Source organism: Photinus pyralis, unplaced genomic scaffold (assembly GCF_008802855.1).
Source record: "Photinus pyralis isolate 1611_PpyrPB1 unplaced genomic scaffold, Ppyr1.3 Ppyr1.4_LG4, whole genome shotgun sequence".
In the NCBI taxonomy this organism is placed as follows: Eukaryota; Metazoa; Arthropoda; class Insecta; order Coleoptera; family Lampyridae; genus Photinus; species Photinus pyralis.
Window position 1 is genome coordinate 6,275,955 of NW_022170511.1, and position 21,413 is coordinate 6,297,367.

The window sequence follows — 21,413 nt, forward strand, 5'->3', positions numbered from 1 at the left end:
AATTAGTAGGGTAACGTTCTCGAACACAAATTACATATAGGATGTCCAGTTTAATTTTTGGAAACAAGTTTGTTTGGTAATAATTGTCGAATTCTTGAGAATTTTATTAACCGTAAATAAAACACTTGATTATTTGGTTGCGAGAAAATGCAATCTATGTATTGTATCCCTTTCCTTCAAACTTCCCAGTTTCCTACAAGGAAGCTACGATCATTTGAGGAACCTACGAAGAATTTTATGCTCTACGAATTAACAGCAGGGGAGTATCTCATACCCGGTTATACATTATCATCCTTGAGCTAGCGATTGCACTAGATAAAGTTTGACTTCTCGTCATCAAGATAAAAAGTTTTCCCAAATAAAAATTAGTAGGAACAAAAATTACGATGTTGACACCTTTTGATCCAAACGCAAGTGCTGTGAAATTAGTGCGTATGTAAATTACGATTTTGACACCTCTTCGCCGAAATGCAAATGGTCAAATTTATGAAATCACTTCTTGAACATCGACGTAAATATTTTTCACGTGTTCCGAACCAAATCCAGGAATAAATAGCAATTCGGACAACTCTTGGTTAAAATATACGTAGGTATCAAAAATATGACAACATATTTGTCTGATCATAAAAAAAACATCAAATTGGCATCGAAAGCATGCGTTTGGGGGGTTTTCCTAACGAAAAGTGAAAAAAACATCGAAGAACAACCGACGACGAACGTTATCTAATATTAGAGAAAATTTAGAATTCCCGTAGTTTTTAGCGCATTTCCACAAAAATAAGAAAAATGCGCTATTGTGGCCACTTTGTCCGTCCGGCCGGCTGTCCGTCCGTCCGTCCGCTCGTTTTGCGACGCTACTAGTTCTTTATCTGAAGAGCTATTGTTCTACTTTTTTCGCTATTTGGTTCGTTATGGTGTCGAGTCTTGTACCAAGGAAGGAATTTTTCTGTACCGCTTACAAAAAAAGTTATTGTAAAAAAAACAAAAAACCGTTTTTTACATGTTCCATAATTTTACACTTTTGCCGTTTATCCTAGAGATCGTTTATAATTTTGCATTGCTATCTGTCGTCTGCCTGTTGGTCTGTCCGTCTGTTCCTTTGTCTGTCTGTCCATCTATCTGTCCGTGTGCACGATAACTTTGTTTAGAAATGTTCGATCGCTTTTACATCTCCGTTAGTTATGAACTGAATTGCATGAAATTCAATATGGGCATAGCTTTAGCCATATAATACGCAATGCGAAAAGTTGAATCGAATCGATTCAAAATTCACAGTGCCCTTTTCGCATCTCGGCCATTTATAAACCGAATTGCAAACTTTTTTACTTATAAAAGTATTTGAATGAAATTTGATACTTAGGCACTTGAAATAAAGGAAAATCAACTGCCAATTTCAAAATTTGGTTTTGCGCATGCGCAGTGCCAACTTTTTTATTTATGGAAGAATTTAAATGAAATGTAATACATAGGCACTTGGAATAAAGGCAAATCTAGCGCCAGTTTCAAAATTTTATTTTGCGCATGCGCAGTGCCATCTTTTTTTATCTATGGAAGCATTTAATTGAAATTTGATACTTAGGCGCTTGGAACAAAGGAAAATCTAACATTATTTTTAAAATTTAGGTTTGCGCATGCGCAGTTCCAACTTTCTTATTTAGAAAAGCGAAATGAAATTCTTCTCATAAACTGAAATTGAAGTAGCAGGTCAAAAATGGATTGCCCATGTGCAACGCTATCTTTCATATTTGTGGCCGGATTTTTACGATTTTAATAGAAGTTGCATCTTACAATAATGGGAAATGAATGCAAGTGGAAATGCGCTTTATGTAAATCGTTTACGATTACTTTTTAACTTGTTAGATGTGCAATCAGAATTGAGAAAATTAATTAATTTCAACTTATTTTACAATTGAATAAAATAATAATACAATAATACTTAATTCTAACTAGCGCTTTGTGATGACAGTTTTTTCTCAGTTATGATTCCACCAAATTTTAAAAAAAAACGTATTACGTACGTATTACTAACGAAAGCATTACACGACCCAAGTTCAATTAAATCGCCAATCGAAGAACTGTATGATACCATCGTTTCAGTATAAAAGTTTATTCTTTTGGGGTTGAAACCCTTCCCCCTCCAACACTCCAAATTAAAGCGTTCATCACTTACCGTCCATTTGAATTTAAAAATATGTTTAAAACCCAAAAGGTGAACATAAATACACAACAGTAGTAGGTACAAAAAATTGATTCAATGTTGACCGGGGAGAGGGAGGGGTGATAACATTGCGTTTCTTCGCTTTTTCGTTTCGCACAAATTTTTCAAAATTTCCACTATACTGTGGCGAATTGACAATAGTTGATATGCAATATTGTTGCGTTCAATCATAGAGTAAAAAAAAATGTTTATTCTATGGTTCAATTTATACAATGGGCAAAATACGCAACTAATAATCAAATGTACGATTATTTATCTTTTGTGAACGTGTGCAACTTCCAATTCCAATTGCTTAGCATAAGAAATAGACTATACATTAGATAGAAATACAAGTAAACTAAAAGGTAGGTTACGTATAGCAAAACTAGAATCTCGGTGTTTATGTGTCGAAAACCCCTGTGGGAAATGATTTATAAAACAGTAAAGTAATTGTATGGGGATTTGCAGAAGTACACATGCGAGACGCAAATGCCATTCCCTGTACTAAAATAAAGCAAAACTGTGTCAATTAATATAGCGTAATAATACATTATTTTATACAGGAGTGGATAGCTCAGTGGTAAAATATGGGAAGAAACATATTTTAAAATATTATTTATGGCTCAATAAAAGAAAACAATTTTCAAGTTTTATTATTTACGGCTCGAAGTAATGGTACGAACAAGCCTACAAAAGTAAAATGCAAATTCTATTAAGTACAGTCGAGTTCTGGCGGGGAAACAATTAATTTCATTTGCAAAACAAACGGTAATTTGATAGGGTTCCTTTTGCCTGGCAAGGATCATACATCTTTTTATTTGACAGGAGTCATTCATAAAATAACGTGAGAAACTCCACTAATTTTGGGGTTACATTCAAATTTTATGATTTGTGTATAACCACTCCACACTTAATTTAACAGGCCATGTTAAAAAGAAAATTTTGATTTATTGTAATCGTGTGCATGTTTTACCCGAGAGATTAGCGCAACATATTAAAATTCAATATGCATGAAGTCGGACATGATGAATTGGATTAAGTTGCATTTGCACAAGTATGGATATGCAAAATACAATATAGCACCATGTTCATTCCAGTTTCCAAATCCCAACGGCATTTTCATTAATGCCAATGATATGAGAATAATGTGATTCTGTATCGCATAAAAAATAAAAATGTGGTGGAATGTTGAGCCCCAATTTATATTAAGATTACCGCGCATGATTTCGGTTTATATCGGATTTGCACGACAGCTCTGTGAAATGGCGTCATGCTTGAAGGTATTTGATCACACCAAACTAATCTCATGATTTCATATTTGCATGAAACGCTGTGACAAAAATGTGGGATACCGTGCATGCAACTTTTGAAAAATATGGGTTACAGGGAAAAAATGCCGTGATAGAGTGTTTCGTTAATGTACTTCGTGTCAGTCTCTTAGTGGATACGACACTTTAATATCGGTAGGTATCGCAATTTCTTTGTTGCAATAACTACTCTCTAGTAGCTTAAATTTAATTTTTGTTTGTACCCTATATCGCCGTTTTGCGTTTCTTTTAATTGAAAGGTATAACGTATAATTTTAGTTTGCGTAATTATTTTACGCGACGAATAGTTCGTCTTTGATTTAACTAAATTGAATGCATTATTGCGAAATTATTGCTATTATTTAATTTAATAAGACATTGTAAAATGATAAAGTTGCAGGTGTGTTCACAAGAAATTGGTTTGGATAATTAGTGACAATCATTGACTTTGTTTAAGCATATACAGGGTGACAATTTGAAAACTTACCACCCCCCATATCTTAGTAAATAAACGAGATATTTAAAAAAATCAAAATTCGTTTCGGTAATTCGGAGGGGGAATCACAATGACATAGTTGGCGACGCACCCCCTCACACCCCCTGCGCCCTAGCCAACCATGTCATTGTGATTCCCCCTCCGAATTACCGAAACGGATTTTGATTTTTTTAAATATCTCGTCTATTTACTAAGATATGGGGGGTGGTAAGTTTTCAAATTGTCACCCTGTATATATTTGGACACATGTGTTTAAAGTAAATGGTATGGTTGAAACAAGAAAATAATTCATAACCTCTTATCCCAAAAACAAAAGAAGCTTAAGAAATTTAAGAAAAATCTATGAGACAAGGTTGGGGGAAGGTTAAACTTCAGCGAAGGTGAATCCCTCGTATTGTTCATACGCAAATACCGATCTGTAAAAACGATTCAATGGAGTCACCATAGACATCAAAACAAAGAAAGAGAAACCACTCCAAAGATAACGATGGTAAAGCCAACACAATAAATTCCTTACGGTAGACACGAAGTCAGAAAAGTAATGACATACGAAAAGTACTCATTTGCATGTGAGCGATGCGAAAGCAGAAACTTTACTGAAGGGAAAGGAAATAAAACTGCGCAAGAAATACCAAATTAAAGAAGTAATAGAATTAAGTGCAGAAAGGTATAAAGCGCGAACTCTAGCAACAAGACACAGAGTAAAAGAAAGGCAAAACAAAGAACATCGTAAAACAAACCTATACTAAGAATTAAGATAATAACAAATTTACTACAGGAATTAATCATTGAGTAATCCTTCACTCAACGCTTACATCTAAAATTAGTGCATTACAAAGTAAAAGAATACTGAATTTAAATATCGAACTTAAATCAAACGTATCAATTTATTGTGGATAGATTTAATTTAGGTAGCATTGGGGAAACTGAAGGTTTAGATTTAAGGGATTTAAAAAAAATGCCTCTTGTGCTTGCGAACCCATTAAATTTCGAGTCTCGTGTAATTTTCGGCAACCCGAATATGTAATTTAAAAATTGTTTATGGAAATGCAATTAAATTTTGTTTGTAAATCTAGTTTTTGTGGCCTATCGAAGTTATTTTCAGTGACGAATGGTGGGGCGACATTTATTCTTAGTGTAGGAGTTGTCCACCTCGACCCTTTATCGTGATGGGATACAATCCCTTATATCTAGAAACTGTTGGGTGCCCAAAGTCGACTACCCTTTGAAGACGCGCCCCTTGCAAAAGGTGGTTAATTTCGCCCCTAGGAAAAAAAATTCCGTAACGTAAGAATTTACAAGATCTTTCCGACGACACCAACTGTAGAAGAAGGAAAAAATTGAAACATCTCCAGTTAGCATAGCACGCTCGGGAATGGCGCTCAGATGTCGCCGACCCCACATTATGTAGCCCCGGTATAGGTACATGTACACTCCTCGTCTTTCTGCAAGCAATCTCCGCATCTGCTGCCAGCCAGCCAGCCAGCGGACCGGTCAAAGTTTAATTAAAAGCTACCTTTAAATAAATAAATTTGCAAAAATGCGCTAAAAAGACCTCCCTTTTATTTTTTAGGGAACAATCCATGGTTAAAACCATAACAGAATGTTTTTAAGTGGTTACAGTTATCATCTGATGAAAGCCTGAACTCGAGCTGGAACTGCTTAGACATGGGGAAATATTACTGTTGACCATCAAGACAGAAGAACGGAAAAGTGAAAAATAGCCGTTTCACTTCGCCTATTTCGTAAAAAAAACCAAGCTGCTTGTCGACTGTCTTTGTTCTCATTTCTAGAGTGCTCGAACAAAATGTAGTTTAAGTTCCCCCTTGCACTTCAGTGGTGCGTGGAAATGATTTTAACTGCCGTTCTTCGCCTATAGCGGGTCCTTTGAAAACAAAAGTAACTTCTCTACAGCCAACTAGAATAATTGGATATGTAATACTGTTATTTTGGGATGTTGGTTTGTGTGAATTTGACATTTACGAAAGGTTATTTAAAATTACAGAGTTGAAAACCACAAAGGCAGAGCATGTTACGTGAATTACGTTTATGACTGACTTATGTATTAAAATGAGTTATTCCAGAAAGGTACTCGGATAAATTATGTGGAAAAACACAAGAAGGCACTTTGCTTTTAGCCAAAGAGTTCCCAGCGCCAAACATTTTTTTCAAGAATTGCGGCAAATTAAGTAGGACGAGACAAATCAATGTGCAGAAGCCTTCGGTAAAAAATCTAGTTAGAGCGACAACAAGCGGTACTTGTATTCAATGTTTGTGGCTAATGAATCTGCTTAATTCAATTTAATATGCGTGTTGTGCGTGCCGTGATTGCAATTAGTTCTTGCGAGCTCTCACGCATCTAACCGCAGTGCGGCTCTCTATCCTGTCTCCTTCCTAATCATCCCTCATCACGTACAGGACCAGATATTCAACAATACCTCCGATCTTTGGACAAAATTACGACAAACAAAATCTCTTAAGCAAAGTAAAGGGAAATTCCGAGGGGGATGAAGGTTCTCTCACAAATCTCCATCACCATGCCCGTGTTCTCATTACACCACCTCTGGCATCTTGACAAATAGTGCAATAAACGAGGCCTGCACCGGGATTAAACTAAACTTTATAGGAGAATTTTAATTCTTTTACTTTGACGTTTATTAAACCACAGTTTTGGAGGAATGCGTTTTTAATTAAAAAAGATTCCGATCCAGAATCACCTCGTACATTTTAAATTATAAGCTTCGCGAAAACCAATACCAACTCTTCGTAATTTATTCTTCCTCTTTTCCCATTTTACCCTTCTTGGCGAATGATATTGATAGCTTATGGGCGCTAATCACTATCGCATTCAACTAACAAACCTCGTAACAAACATATACAGGGTGTCTCAGTGGTCATGAAACAACGCTCTACAGAGGTAATTAAAAGAGAATTTTGCAAACAAAAATTTTTCGGAAATATGATTGCAGCACGTATACAGGGTGTTTTTGGGAGTTTTAGTTAAACGTTTCTGGGAAAGTGAAAATTTGTGCTTAGGAGTTACTGTGAAGGCCGAATCGATGTGTAGTATTATCAAAATGGTGGCACTTCCGGAAATACCGGAAGTTGTTGGCAACTTTGTTATTTTAAATGACAACCCCTATTTTTATGCATTTTTGGATTCTACATGAAATTTCAGTTCTTTTCATAGTCGCATGTCGATATCTACAATTTGTGGTTTGCGAGTTATTTTGACTAAAAAAAAGGCGGATGCAGCCCGTACCTTCAAAATTGATTGAAGGTCGACAATTATAAAAATAGTAATAAACATGTTGCTTTCTCATTTGGTATCGGGTTGGTAGATTTGGTAGATATCGGGTTTTAGTTTTGGGAATGTGTTTCTGTTCGTGCTCTGTTTGCCTTTGAAATAAGGTACAATGTTGTATGACCCTTTCTTGAATATTTTCTTCACTTGTTTCAAACTCCGTCACGGGACTTTTGGGAAATACTGTATAGTAATTGAGGCACATTGTAGCCGCATAGTCTAAATTACCCCCACTCTACGACTTTTTTTAGTATTGCTGGTAACAACTAATGACGTTGAGAATAGGTTAACTTCAAATTTAAACGATGTCTCAAGTGTTTTGTTTAAGTGATTTGAAAAATAGCGCGGGTCTGGTGACTGGAGTGTCGCAGCGGTTTTTAAAAATAGAGACTTGTGGTTTTCGTGACTCTATGCCATTTTTTCTGTGAAACTTTTAATATCACAAACAGAATTACTCTAGCTACGATTGTTTCTGAGATACAGGGTGAAAACAATAAGTTTGACGTTATTGTTATCATATCTTACTACTCATGGAAAGTAGGAAAACGGTAAAAACTGCCTATTTTAGATAATTGTGCGTGGAGTATTCAAAAAACATTTTTGGACTTCTCTGGATTCTACGTAAAAATATCTAAAATAGTCATTTTTTATCTACGTTCTATGTTACATGGATAGTGAGATATTGTAACGTTATTTTCTTAGCAACGTAAAATTCTAAATTTATATTTAGTATTCTTACGCCATCTATGCATTTCCTTTGCAAGCCGTTTAGATAAGATGTGAGAAATTTCTATGGTAGATTTGTTATTACTTTAGTTCTTTATTTTGCCGCTAAAGGCCGTCCGAGTGTTATAGGTTCCATTGACTTTACTTCATGCTGTTGTCGCTACAGTTCACACTATATAGCTTTCTGCACTTGGTTCTATCCCCATCTTTAATTTTGTCTTGCGCATTCCCTGTATTTGTCCCCTTCAGAGAAGATAGTGCCTTTATGTTGGTTACGTGCAAATTGTGTTGTGGCTGCTCCATTGCAGACGCTTAGCGGATTTATATTTGCAAGTAATTAGTGTGAGGTATGTAAAGATTATGATTCAGCGTTATTCTTAATAATGTAAAAAAATCGCCATGAAATATACTGCCATATGCAATTTATTTGGTTTCTGTCTGTTCGTTTAAAAGTTATTAAGTATTGTATAAACAACGTCATTTAGTCGTTATTTCGGGAAATAATTACGGGACACCCTGTGTGTGAATTTTTTCCATTTTCGTTTTAATTTTATTGCTTTTGAAAATTATTCAACTTGGATAAGATGGTTTAACTAAGACATATCTGGTCAAGTTTTCGTAGGTACTTTATAAAAAGTTTTTATTTATTCGTTTCCGATAAGGAGTGTTTATTAGAAAAAAGTTAATTAAGATCAAGGAAATGCACGCCTGGTGCCGATAACGAGGATGCAGGTGTTTCAAAGTATTGCGCGTTTCATATTGGAAAAGTGGGGACGTTTCGCGCGTTTTGTGGTGATTGGCGATTTATTTGAAAATTCAAAAGATTATTCTATGGTGGAAGTGGCGTTTCAGTAAATACTGGAGACAACAAGAAAACACGGCTGCTAGTTTCGCGACGGTTGAAGAGCGTATACATTTTGTTCACGCTAAATTCTCGGGCAGTCGGCCCTATCATTCTGTGTCGTTGAAGGCGCAATTCGTCATGTCAAGTCAGCTAAAGTGGTGCAAGAAGTTTACCGCGTGTTGTTCGATTACGGAAAAGGGTTGGTCTAGTTGAAAAAGCAGGCAGTTGTAGTGCAACGACGCCTGTTGTTAAGGTTCTCTTCTTATAGTAGAGGAGCCCACGATGTTAATGGGGATTTACTCAAGGGATCTATTGAACTTGTAGATTAGATGGTAGAAAGGAAAAAAGTTACATGATGCACATCCTTCCACCGGTAAGGGGGCGCCTACACTTTTTTAATGATGTACAAAAAAAGTCACATGAAAATACTCGATCGCGTCAGATATTGATACGTGTCTCTGGTATTGGAGGTATGTTAATTTGCCGGTTTACATGCTGTACGAAAGAGTAGAAAATGGGCTTTATTCGAGCGCGTCAGATATTTAGAGGGAATGTTAAGTAAACCCCAAAGAAATTGTCATTAAAAACACTGACGATTTGAATATGACGCAAACTCGAGGGGGCTTTTTGAAAATGTAAAAAAGAGCCATTTTCAAATACTCAAACGCGTCCAGATTATTATACAGCCGATTTAGCTTGATGTCCTAATCATGCTGATCCATAATCTGACGATAATTTGGACAGATTCTCTTAATATGACGGCCTGAAAAAAGGAATTATTTTTTGTTTCAGCCGTGAATGTACAAATTTTGAACAGGAATTTGATTATATCAGTCAAATGACATGCTGGAACTGATGAACGCACTGAACTTTATGGTCGATTTGTTCTGCTTTGGGGTATGGAAATCGTCACATTATATTTCTACTGTTACTCTCGAATAATTTCCTTCTAAAAAGAAATTCCAACTTCCCCGTTCTCTTACGTCACGCTCAAATCGTCAGATTATTGAAATGCATTCTGTGTTATAAAGACAAGTGAAGTTCAGAAGTTGTCAGCATTTGTGCGTGAGTTAAGTGGGCCTTTTCCGACCAAATTAGTTGGATTATTAAGAAAAAAACTGTAAGTAATTATAAGTTTTCTTATTTTAATTGTCGACTGCGTGTGTGCGGGGTAATATATCTAAACAAGCTTTGTAAGCTTTTTACCTTTTAGGGATTTTCTTTTATTTCTTTCATGTGTTTCATTTGTCTAGTACATTATGTGGAATTTTTGAGAATTGATCGAGGCTACTGAGTCTTATTAATTTAAAATTTTTTATTGTGACGGGAGTCGGACGTGTACCTGAAAAATAATTACAATTCTAATTTTAAAGGTTGTTTTGTTTTGAACTAGCTGGACATCATATGTGTTTTGTGGGATGGCTTAGTTACCGTATACCATTGCACAACGCAGTATTTACATACGGAAATGACATTTGGACCATCCCTGTATTTACAGTTTGTACATTAAAGCTAATGAAAATCGGTCGAAATCGGTCGGACAATGTTACTTCACGTACGGAAAGTAAATTGGAAGACGGAGTTCATTCTTCATAACTTTTACTATGGTTCCTCTTACAATGGCTCCTATTTCTCTACTGATGCCCGCTTCAGGTCTCCCAAAGAAAAATGTTACAGGCTGACCGATCGAGCTGGCCATTGAATTTCAGATGACTATAAATAAATGATAAATGCTGAGTCTAGATGAAGGTGAGTGGTAAATGAGCTAGTATATTACCAGAAGATTAACCATGGTACTTACATAGGGATGCGGTGTATCTGTCAGTAAGGTCATATCGTCACATGCATATGTCTCCAAAACTGTGATGGATTTTATTATTAGTTATAGGTACCATTAAACTGGTATTAAAGAATACAACACGAACATTAATATAAAACAATTATTAGATATCGTCAACATTGTTGCTGTGCTAACAAATCTAGGTGAAAACAATGCCACTGTTCCAGCGATAGCTGTAACATCAATATTTATTTGTAACATCAATATTTGTTATTCAAGAGGGCAATTTCTTAGTGCACTTATATCTATAATTAGAAACATGAAAAATTACGCCTAATTAGCCGTGTTTAAAATGTACTTGTTGAAATTCCATTACTTACTGCCCTGAATTTATTTTGTAATTAAAAATCCAACTGTATTTTGACCAACAATCAAACAGGACATTAATCCAATTGAATCAATGAAGATTTGTATACGCGCATGTGAATATAGTCATTTGTAAATATAGGTATTATTTCAACCCCTGAAAACCATTAAAGTTATACAAACTTATCGCTGCCAATCAAACTAAAATAGTAGTGCACTAGCGAATGTATCGTATAGTTAACACCCCTCATCAAAATGTTGAATGCGAGGTTGAATGATACCTACCCCTGAAAATATAATCAGATCACGCAACTCAAAACGATGACCCGGGTAACATAGATTTTCTAGAAATTAACCGGCCAATGGCCTAAGTGCTAGTCTATACCGAACCAAGAACACGTACGAAGTTGCTGAAATTGAAAAAGAACAACAGCTGTGCTAAATGATCAAAATGTGAAGAACACGCAAAAAAAAAACAAGAAAATTTAGAAAACTTAAAAAAAATATCTATGCCTTGCGCCAATGTAATAAAGGCGATGTAACGTAAAATAGAAGGGGGTGCAATGAGATAAATTGTAAAACACATTAAGGGTAATGCTTTCAAGAAGGTAAACGAATTATTTCATAAAATAGTCTAAAAATGGAGGGTGAGATAATAAGTATTGCGAGTTATTGTACATTATCTATGAAATATGAACCGGTAAATGGCCGAGTTCCAAAATGGTTTAACACAAGGGCGCAACGACTTTATTTTCGAAGGCCATTAAGCCTTAGGGGACATATTTTATTCAACACGTTCAATTGATTACAGAATTTTTAAGTTTGAACCACATTCTACAGTTATTTTGATCTATAAAGTTTGTCAAAGTGAGAAAGTTTACACGCCGAAATTGCTTTACTTTATTGATTGCGGAAAGTTTAATTATTTTCTTTTCATGAACCACAAATATATTAAAAGCGATGGGCGCTCCGTCCTTAATTGGGTTTTGCACCTTTTCATTTATGCATCAAGAAATTTCGGGAAACATTTTTTTACGTCTTCGTAAACGACATTAACTTCCGAAAATGATAACCTCCAGATGCTCGGGGTAAAAGTTTGAAAGAGATGAGAATTGTTAAAGTTTGATATGAAACAAGTGTTCCATTCGGCAACTGCTAATATAGAACGGCGACGTGAAGACTAGAAAACTCAATTAGAGCGATCCTTGATGATGGTAGAATTTTTACGTTTAAGGGTCGGGTCGCTTTATCAAGGCAAAACGTTGCTTTAATGAGCAGTTAAACAAAGAACGAATAATGAATTGTAAAACAAAAACTTACACCTGCTATGGCAGACTATACACGAATATGCCAGGTCAGCGACGGACGACGGGCATTGCAGTAGGTAAAGGCAAGAAAAGTACATAAAGCTAAACATATCAATGAACATGTGGATGTGTTCTCAATTTGCCATATGCGAAAGGGCGATGACGTAACAACTTACCTTGCAATGTGCCAAAAATTATTTTGAAAAATGGATTACAAATTTACAGTCATAAGCACTTTTGAATGAATCAAACAATTATTGTGTCCAATAAAAAAATCACACACGCGTCGCGATGCCTTTGCAAGCGTAAGTCTGCCTGCCAGTCCTACGGGAGGAGCAACGGGAAGTGACGCTGACGGTGCCAGCTCGACGCCGTTTGCCCCGCACACCCCGGCCTACTATTGATTTTTCGATTTCCTACAGCCTCGTAGCCCCTACAGAAAGGAGCCGCATCAAAAACGTAGGGCGATTATCAAATAAATGACGATAAGATCCTTACTTTTTTTTAATATCCTTACCCCGCCCCTGCAATTACTAATCACAAGAAGTTACAGAATGGCGTAACAAAAGATCACCCTCGAGGAGATTTTAGACCTAGTGAATTATTGGAAAATCTGACTACCTCAATCGCAAAGACCGTGGTCAGGATGCCCTGGGGCGTTCCAAATTTTTCTCCGGAGTTTTAGCTGTAACTGCAAAAAGCTTCTTAGAGCAATCATGCAGGTTTCATTTCATCTTCTCATTTCTTTCCTTCCAAGATACAAAATGAAATTTTAAAGTTGAATGAAGTTCCGTGCGTTATCACCCCCTCGCTGATATCCGGATCCGGTCGGACTACACAGCTTTGATAAACTCAAACTAGTAAAACATGAGTTGCCCCTAGGATCGGCTCTTATTTCGTTCATATTTCCCGATGGCACCTGGAGCAGGGTCGTTCAATTTGGGCCGCAGACACAACTCTAAATAAAGGACGTTTTCTCTGTCACAATGAAAGAAATAACATTTCGCCACAAAGCGCGCTAGGGTTCATTGAAAGTTACAATATTGGAACCGTTATTTCCTCGAACATTAGATAGAAAAGGAAAGGTTGCCGTAAATAGCGAGAATAAGTAGGAATATTCTTTCTATATTACAAATTAAAAGTAAGCCATTTGAATCGGCGTCATGCCGTCGAATCGATATAGTTAGTCGCCACTACAGCAATTCTTGATTGCCTATTGTTTTTTAGACCGTCTACACATTATGTGGGTTATTAGGGGGAAATGATACAAATTACAATTGAACGATGTTGGATTATAACTACCCCAGTTGCAAACAAACACATTATTTTACATTTTTAAAAACAAATATCGCGATTGATTACGATGTCCTACATTTAGGGAAGGAGTTGAGATCTCAGCAATGAGTTTGAAATGGTGGCTTATTTTGATACGTGTAATTAAAAAAAAAAGCATAATTTTCCGTCGGCGCAGAGCATTTTTGGTTTCGTAATTTACCCCTGTCCAAAAACAATTGGGAAACAAAGTTAAACCATTACAATATTAATTAATTAACTTTATAAGGGACCCTCGTTACATAAATATCGTAAACTTTCATTAGGTATACTCCGTAGATATAAATCTGATAAACGCAATCATTATGCGGGTCACTCTGTAATTGGGCGCATGCCTGTTGAGGGCCCAAAGAGGGATAATAATAATAATAATAATAATAGCCATAAATTTGTAACAAATATAGCAAACGAACTGGGTCACTAAATATAATAAAATATAATAAATATAATACGGAAAACAGAATTGGAAAATTCGAAACCGTTCGCGGATTATCATGCACACAGATGGACGGACGGGCAGAAATCATGAACTCGTTTAGCAGTTCGTTAAAAATCTACTATTAAAAAAAATTTGGTACTTACTCAACGTGGCGCAGCCACTCGCTGTCTCCCGATTGAACCTAACCAAACCAATACCTGAAACAACGTTATACGTTAAACAATGGCCGTTACAATCAATTTCATAAGTATTTTTAGTTTTTTTTAACAAAAGATCAAGTGTCAAGTACATGTTACCATCGCATATTGCTGCTGTACAGTGTAACAATGAAGAATGCCAAAAATTGGGTGGTAGAGGGGATGTGTAGCTCCCAAAAGTCCCAAAATGTGCAGATCTTCTGTGTTGTTTAAAAGTAATGTGTACCCTCAAGCATTTTTGGTAATATTTTCTTTGTTGACGTTATTAATTTTCATTGGTTCGCCGGGCTTTCAGGGCTGTATACTGAACTTCGAAGTTCTGTAAAGCCAGCTTATTTTTATCAAGCTGCACGTTATTTTCAACGTTGCAGAAGTAACTGAATACGACCTATTTCCAGCGTGTAATTCAAAATCAAAACTAGACACAATTTAGAACAAATAATTCATTGACGAACGTATGAGATGATGGCGAAAACTCGTATTACAATCGACAAAATAAAAACTTGAACCTGCTATGAGTAATATTTCTTTGGTCAAATGTTCCTGAAACCTTGGCCCATATGAATAAAAGGAAGCATATACTTGCAAAATTCAAAGTAAAGTAAGTGCCCCTTCACACTGGGCTGCTCAACAGCGCTGCACTGCGTCCCGTCTCGCTGCTCAACAGCGCTGCTAAGTTGCCCAGTGTGAAGGAGCACTTACGAGCATTTACTTTCTATTTTGCAAGTATAAGCATATGCTCCCTTTTATTCATATGGACCCTTGACTCTTTTTAAACTTAGAAATTTTTCTTCCGCATAATTCCAACGAAAAAAAACCGCCAAAAAATTACTAAAATAAATAGTTGCAATGTGTTTTTTTTCAGAGAGCGTCTCGAAAAGGTTGCTGTATGTGTGTGTACAAATTATTAACGAGCTCCTAGCGAGTTTATAATTTTGCGGTGTCTGTCCGTCCGTCCGTTAGCACAATAACTCATAAACGAATGGATCGATTACGATGAAATTTTGCAGGTGGATTCTTTATCAAATTTGTAGATCTGAGTTCGTGAATTGGCAATGTAGACCAAAAAATAAAGTAGGCCCTTTTGACATCTCCGTTAATTATGAACCGAATTGCATGAAATTCAATATGCGCATAGCTTTAGCCATATCAAACGCAATTCCAAAAGTTGAGCTTAATCGATCAGCATTCACAGTACCTTTTGCGCATCTCGACCATCTACACTTTCTTATTTATGGAGGCATTCAAATGAAATTTGATACATAGCCACTTGGAATAAAAGCAAATATGTAGCGCCATTTTCCAAATTTGATTTTGTGTAGGATGTGCAGTGCCAACTTTCTTATTTATGGAAGCAGTTAAATGAAATTTCATACATATACACTTTAAATAAAAGCAAAACTAACATCAGGCTTTCTTTCAATCGTCCAATCGCTCGCTCATTCGTCTGTCCGTCCGCTCGTTCAATGGCTTCATGGTCATCGATTTACAAGAGAACGGTGGATCGATTGCGATCAAATTTGTAGATCGGTATTCGTGAATTGGCAATGTAGGCCAAAATATATGGAAGGCCCTTTTGACATCTCCGTTAGTTATGAACCCGATTGCATGAAATTCAAACTGGGCATAGCTTTAGCGATATAATACGCAATGCTAAAATGTGCATTTTTGCAAATGTATTTGTGAAAACTTCAAACGCGAAATGCGGGTGAACGGGACGTCGGAAGTGGGTATCGACAAAGGGAATATTGTAGTCCCCGACAAAATCTTAATGGTGGAGTAAAAACTGGTTAATAGAATACTGATCTGCCACACAAAAATATGCCAAAGTCCCTTCGATCTCACACGAGGACATTTATGAACCGAATTGCATGAAATTCAAACTGGGCATAGCCAGTACAGTCCTAATTAAAATGAACTTTCTACTGCGGATATACGACGAATACTACAAGAAAATTCCTACACGGGGGCTACGTTTCTATTCTAACTTACCACAGTTTAAACTAACAATGATAAATATATTGGGTTCGAACGCAAGAGCGTGTGTTTTTTTTCTATAATACATCGCGGCAAAAAGAAGGAAGCGAACGACGTAAAAAGAACAATAACAAAAATTTTCCGAAGCGAATGATTTTTCTGGAAAATCTATTTTGTAGTCTCACTCGAATTATATATAAAGATCCGAAGATCACACTTATGGAGTTCTCAGAAACACAAAACACGAAATAAATCTTTCATCTGAGTTTTTGATTCGTCCTCGTACAAGACTTTTATTCGCATTGCCACAACGTGTTGCTGGTGGAACTCAAAAACTGTGGACATGTTTGAACACAAAGCCATTTTAATTAAATTACAGCGCTCCTCATCCGTGTTGACACTTCCATGGTTCGTGAAAATGCGTCTTAATTTATAAATAATGCATTCAATCATTAAATTTGGCAGGCCTGTCATTCCTCGCTAATTAAATCTAAACCGAACCACTTTGCGCATAACGCGATTGTGTAACGAGAAAACAATTGGGACTGACGTTTTTGGAGACGAGCTTTTCAAATCCTTCCTTAGAGAATCAAGCGAGAAAAATGTGTACGTACAGCGTCCCGGCGAGATTATAAAAATAGTGCGGAAATTTCTGCCTTTTGTATGTCGATCGGAAACCAATCGAAAAGTTAATGTAGTAAAAGGAATGGTCTTTTGAACCATATTCGTGTTCGACATTTTTATTCTTTATTCTCGTTTTTTTATTCGTTCGGAACAAATGATGTAATCGATGCATAGGAAGAAAGCGAAGGATGATGTATTTATAGAATCTAATCAAATAAATAGTTCCGTTTCATTATATTATCTACTTATTGGTGATTTTTAAGACCAATATTTGAATGATCGAAATCGAATACAGTCGAGTTACAAAAATGAAAAGCTCGCCGTATTCATGCGAGAATATCTACCGGACAAATTTTTCATTTTCCAGGAAATTTGTCCTATAGGTACGCACGAAGATGACGTTGTGTGCAATTGCACCATCCTATTGAAACCAATAGTTCTAACTTTTGCTTTTTTGTGCCGTACATTGTTGTCCTCGTAATAAAAAATCTACTCAATACAGTATGTACTTTTTTATGGGTCATACAAAATAATAAAATTGATCATGATTTCAAACGTTGTATTGAAAATCTCTCAATAGTGTCTTGTAGAGCTCAAATAGTGGCAATAACGAGGAAGTGTCTTTTATTTTTTTTAATATGTCCAAATCACATCAGACAAAAATAAAGACAACATCGGTCAATTTCGGTTTCTCTGGAATATCTTCGAAAATAATCGGAATTATATTATTTTCTTTAAAGTATCATAATTGCTCTTTAATTGCGCAACTTTTCCGTAATCTTCTATGGTTTCCTACACCCCCGTGATTAGACATTCTTATCTTGGACGCAGTGGATAAACTTAACGTTCTCTTGATCAAATAATTAAAATGGACACCCTTTACTAAACATTTATAATCTGGACGACTCGTTATTTAATACTGAATTCAAAAGGAAAACCTTATTTTCCTCTAGATAAGTCCACATATGATAAATTGTGTGTTACATACATGTAAAAAAATGGGATGGTAAAGGGGATCAAAACAAGCACTTTTTCCAAATAAACCGTTGGTGCAACGTGTTTAGTTTGGGAGCCACAATAAAAAAGGGGTGAAATTTGCATTTCTTCATTAATTCTTGTCTCGGAAACCACAAGAGTTAGAAAGACGTCTTTTAATAGGTTTTGGGGTATGTCCTTTCCGATTTTGCAAATTTTCTTCAAAATTCCTACCACAAGAGGGGCACGAAAAAATTCTGATTTCGACGAAATTTGGTATCTGGGGTTTCGAGGTTTTCTTTAAACTTGAAAGTTCGATCGCAAAACGGGGATATTAAACGTTCGTTATTTATTATCTGCGTCACGATAATTATAGTTCAGTGGCGTCCGACGACATTTTCAGTACTACTGCAATTTCTGTCTGTCCGTCCGTCCGTTCGTCAGTTAGCACGATAACTCATAAACGAATGGACCGATTACGATGAAATTTTGCAGATGGATTATTTATCAAATTTGTAGATCGGAGTTCGGGAATTGGCAATGTAGACCAAAAAATAAAGTAGGCCCTTTTGACATCTCCGTTAGTTATGAACGGAATTGCATGAAATTCAATATGCGCATAGCTTTAGCCATATAAAACACAATTCCAAAAGTTGAGCCTAATCGATCAGCATTCACAGTACCTTTTGCGCATCTCGACCATTTACAGACCGAATTGCAAACTTTCATATTTATGAATATATTTAAATGAAATTTGATACATAGCCACTTGGAATAAAAGCAAATTTAACGCCAGTTTCAAAATTTCGTTTTGCGCACGCGCTGTGCAAACTTTCTTATTTATCCAGGCATCATGGGACTACTATGCGAACAAAAATGAGTTGCTGTCGAGGTACCTTTTTGTTTACATGGGAAATCGTACTTAACTTGAACTTCCAAAGGCGACTCGACAGCAACTCATTTTTGAGCGCCCGTTATTATCTTTGGGGAGCGGTGAAAGATAAATGTTACGCCAACAATCCAGAAACAATTCAAGACCTCAAAACCGAGATTCAAGCTGCTATTGGCTGTGGCTGAGGTAAGGCCCGAAACAATCGAAAATGTACTCAAACATTGGTTGGATCGAATGGGCTATTGCCAATTCAGCCGTGGTGGTCGGCTCGAGTCGGCTCGTGTGGCGCAGTTCAGTTAACGCTGGACTGTGGTGCTGAGGGTCCCTGGTTCGAATCCGGGTTCGGGCATGGATATTTGTAAATGTAGGTTGGGTTGGTAGAGCAGCATTTGCTGAAACCCCGCCCACTAAAAAATAAAGGCAAAAAAATTTGACTGAAATTATTTTCCATAAATAAATGTCATAAATCAACCTTTTAAATAATTGTTCAACCGTTGAAAAAATTGAGCCGCTATTTTTTTCATAGTAAAATGAAATTCCAATTTGTAAATGGGCACCCGTTTATTTGAATTAATAATTGTATATTTGCGTCTACCTGTTATCAATAATCCTTTGTTTAACGACACATGTTGAACTCGTCCTTGACCTATAACGGCCTAGTCTCTTTGTTTAAACACTCAAGTTCGGCTTAAAATTCCCTTGCTTTTTTTACTGGTGCAAATCATTTCTTTAGGGGTTAAAATACTACGTTTAATTACTTCAGATCGCGCAACCTAAATTCGCTCGAAAATTTCCTTTCCTTGACGGTATTTTGCACCTTTTAACCCTAAATTTGTTTTCTTTGGAAAAGTCGCGTGATATTAATCAAAGCTCGAAATTCTTTTAAGTTTTATATTACTACGGCCAACAAACAGTAAACTCTTGCGCTTTAACTTTTTAAGTGGCGTTTCGTCGGTTCAAAAATAGCAATTTTTTTCGGCCGTCCTCGCAATGCAATGACTAGATCTCTCGTAGTCGAAGACCGAATTTAATCTCCTAACCTTCTCCGGATTAATCCCTACCTATTTTTCACTTGCAAAATGCCTCTTAGTAATTAATTAGGCGAGTCGTTTTTTTCCAAAGACCATTGGATTCGTTGTAACCCCGGAAATGCACGGAGAGTTAGGCCGTTTCTTTAAAACCCTCACCCTGACGTTGCGTTTTTTGAGCCCATAGAAGCAATTAAGATAAAATTTATTTCTTATTATCAGCAACATGCCCACGATTTCCTAAAGCTACAGGTGTACACGTTATAACCAAAATATGATCCCTAACTTGAAATGGAAATTACGAACTTCCCCATAAATCTACATTTACTAACATTTTGAAGACTATACTTCGACCACCCTGTATACTCTGCTATCAAACTTAGGCCAAAAACCTACCAACTCTACCAAAAATTCGAAACAAATCAATCCCCATTAGAAAGCTCCTGTTACACTGTAAAGAGAAAAATGGTAGTGGTCGTGAACATGAGGGCACTTCAGCCAGACACACCGGTTTGATTGCGCATGTTTGTTGGGGGCATCTGAGATGATAGTGGGGTGCGGGTTGGCGATCAGAAAGCTACAAAGTACGCATCCCTACTATTCCTTAAGGAATATACAGATAACAGGCAGGTTAACATAGAAACAGAACGGCTTCAAAATAAACTCCCACTCTAGGCATTCAATACCATTCTATGAAGAAATATAGATTGCATATCGACATTCGAGAATTTCCAATAAACCCCTTCCCATTCAAATTTGTCAATATATTAGCACTATTTTATAAGGAGTTAGGAATACTTAAAAGCGAAAATGACAAACGTACCTACGAACGTAGAATAGAAGTTGTCAAACAAAGTGCGGTATACACGAATTTGTGCAACACTTTATTGGATACGTAAATTAAATTTTTTGGAGATGTCTATAACGCGCAAGAAAAACGTATGTGAAAGTATTCCTTCGGGAATATTGATTTTCATTTCATTTTCCGGAGCGCTTTGATACAATATTCCTTTGCGTATCTAAATTGTGACATAGATTTGGTAGGGTGCAACGTCATAGATTCTATCGACGTTAGTTGCGTCAGAGTCTCAAAATTGCCCTTTTAAACAACGTAACTGCATCATCGCGTAGATTTATCCGAAATAGAATACCGAAGAGCGTTAAAAATGAGAAGAGCGTAGAAAAAATTTCCTACTCACTTGGCATGCAGGCCCATTCCTGTCATTATGCAGGATAACGAAAAGGACAACGACAAAAGCCGTAATGAAAAATGAAAAGATGTAGTAGCTTTGCTCTATTACAAGTTATGTATTGATCAGACCATTATGCTAATACTACTGTATTGTAGTGACACGGGGTGTGCCCAGAATACACATACTGGGAAAGGGGTTGTTCGAGTGTGTGCTACCATCTCGGCGGCATTGTGATTCCTCCGACCAATGTCAATTTTATGAAAATAAGAAAAGGAAATGTAGATTTAGCCGAGAATATTACATTGGGTTTCGTGTTCTCGCATTCTAAACAACGGTACCAACCAACTAGCAACTAATAACCTTTCGCTGCGTAACCTCCAATATTTCGTAAATAACAAGAGTCATAAATCAGTTTTAGAATAGAAATGC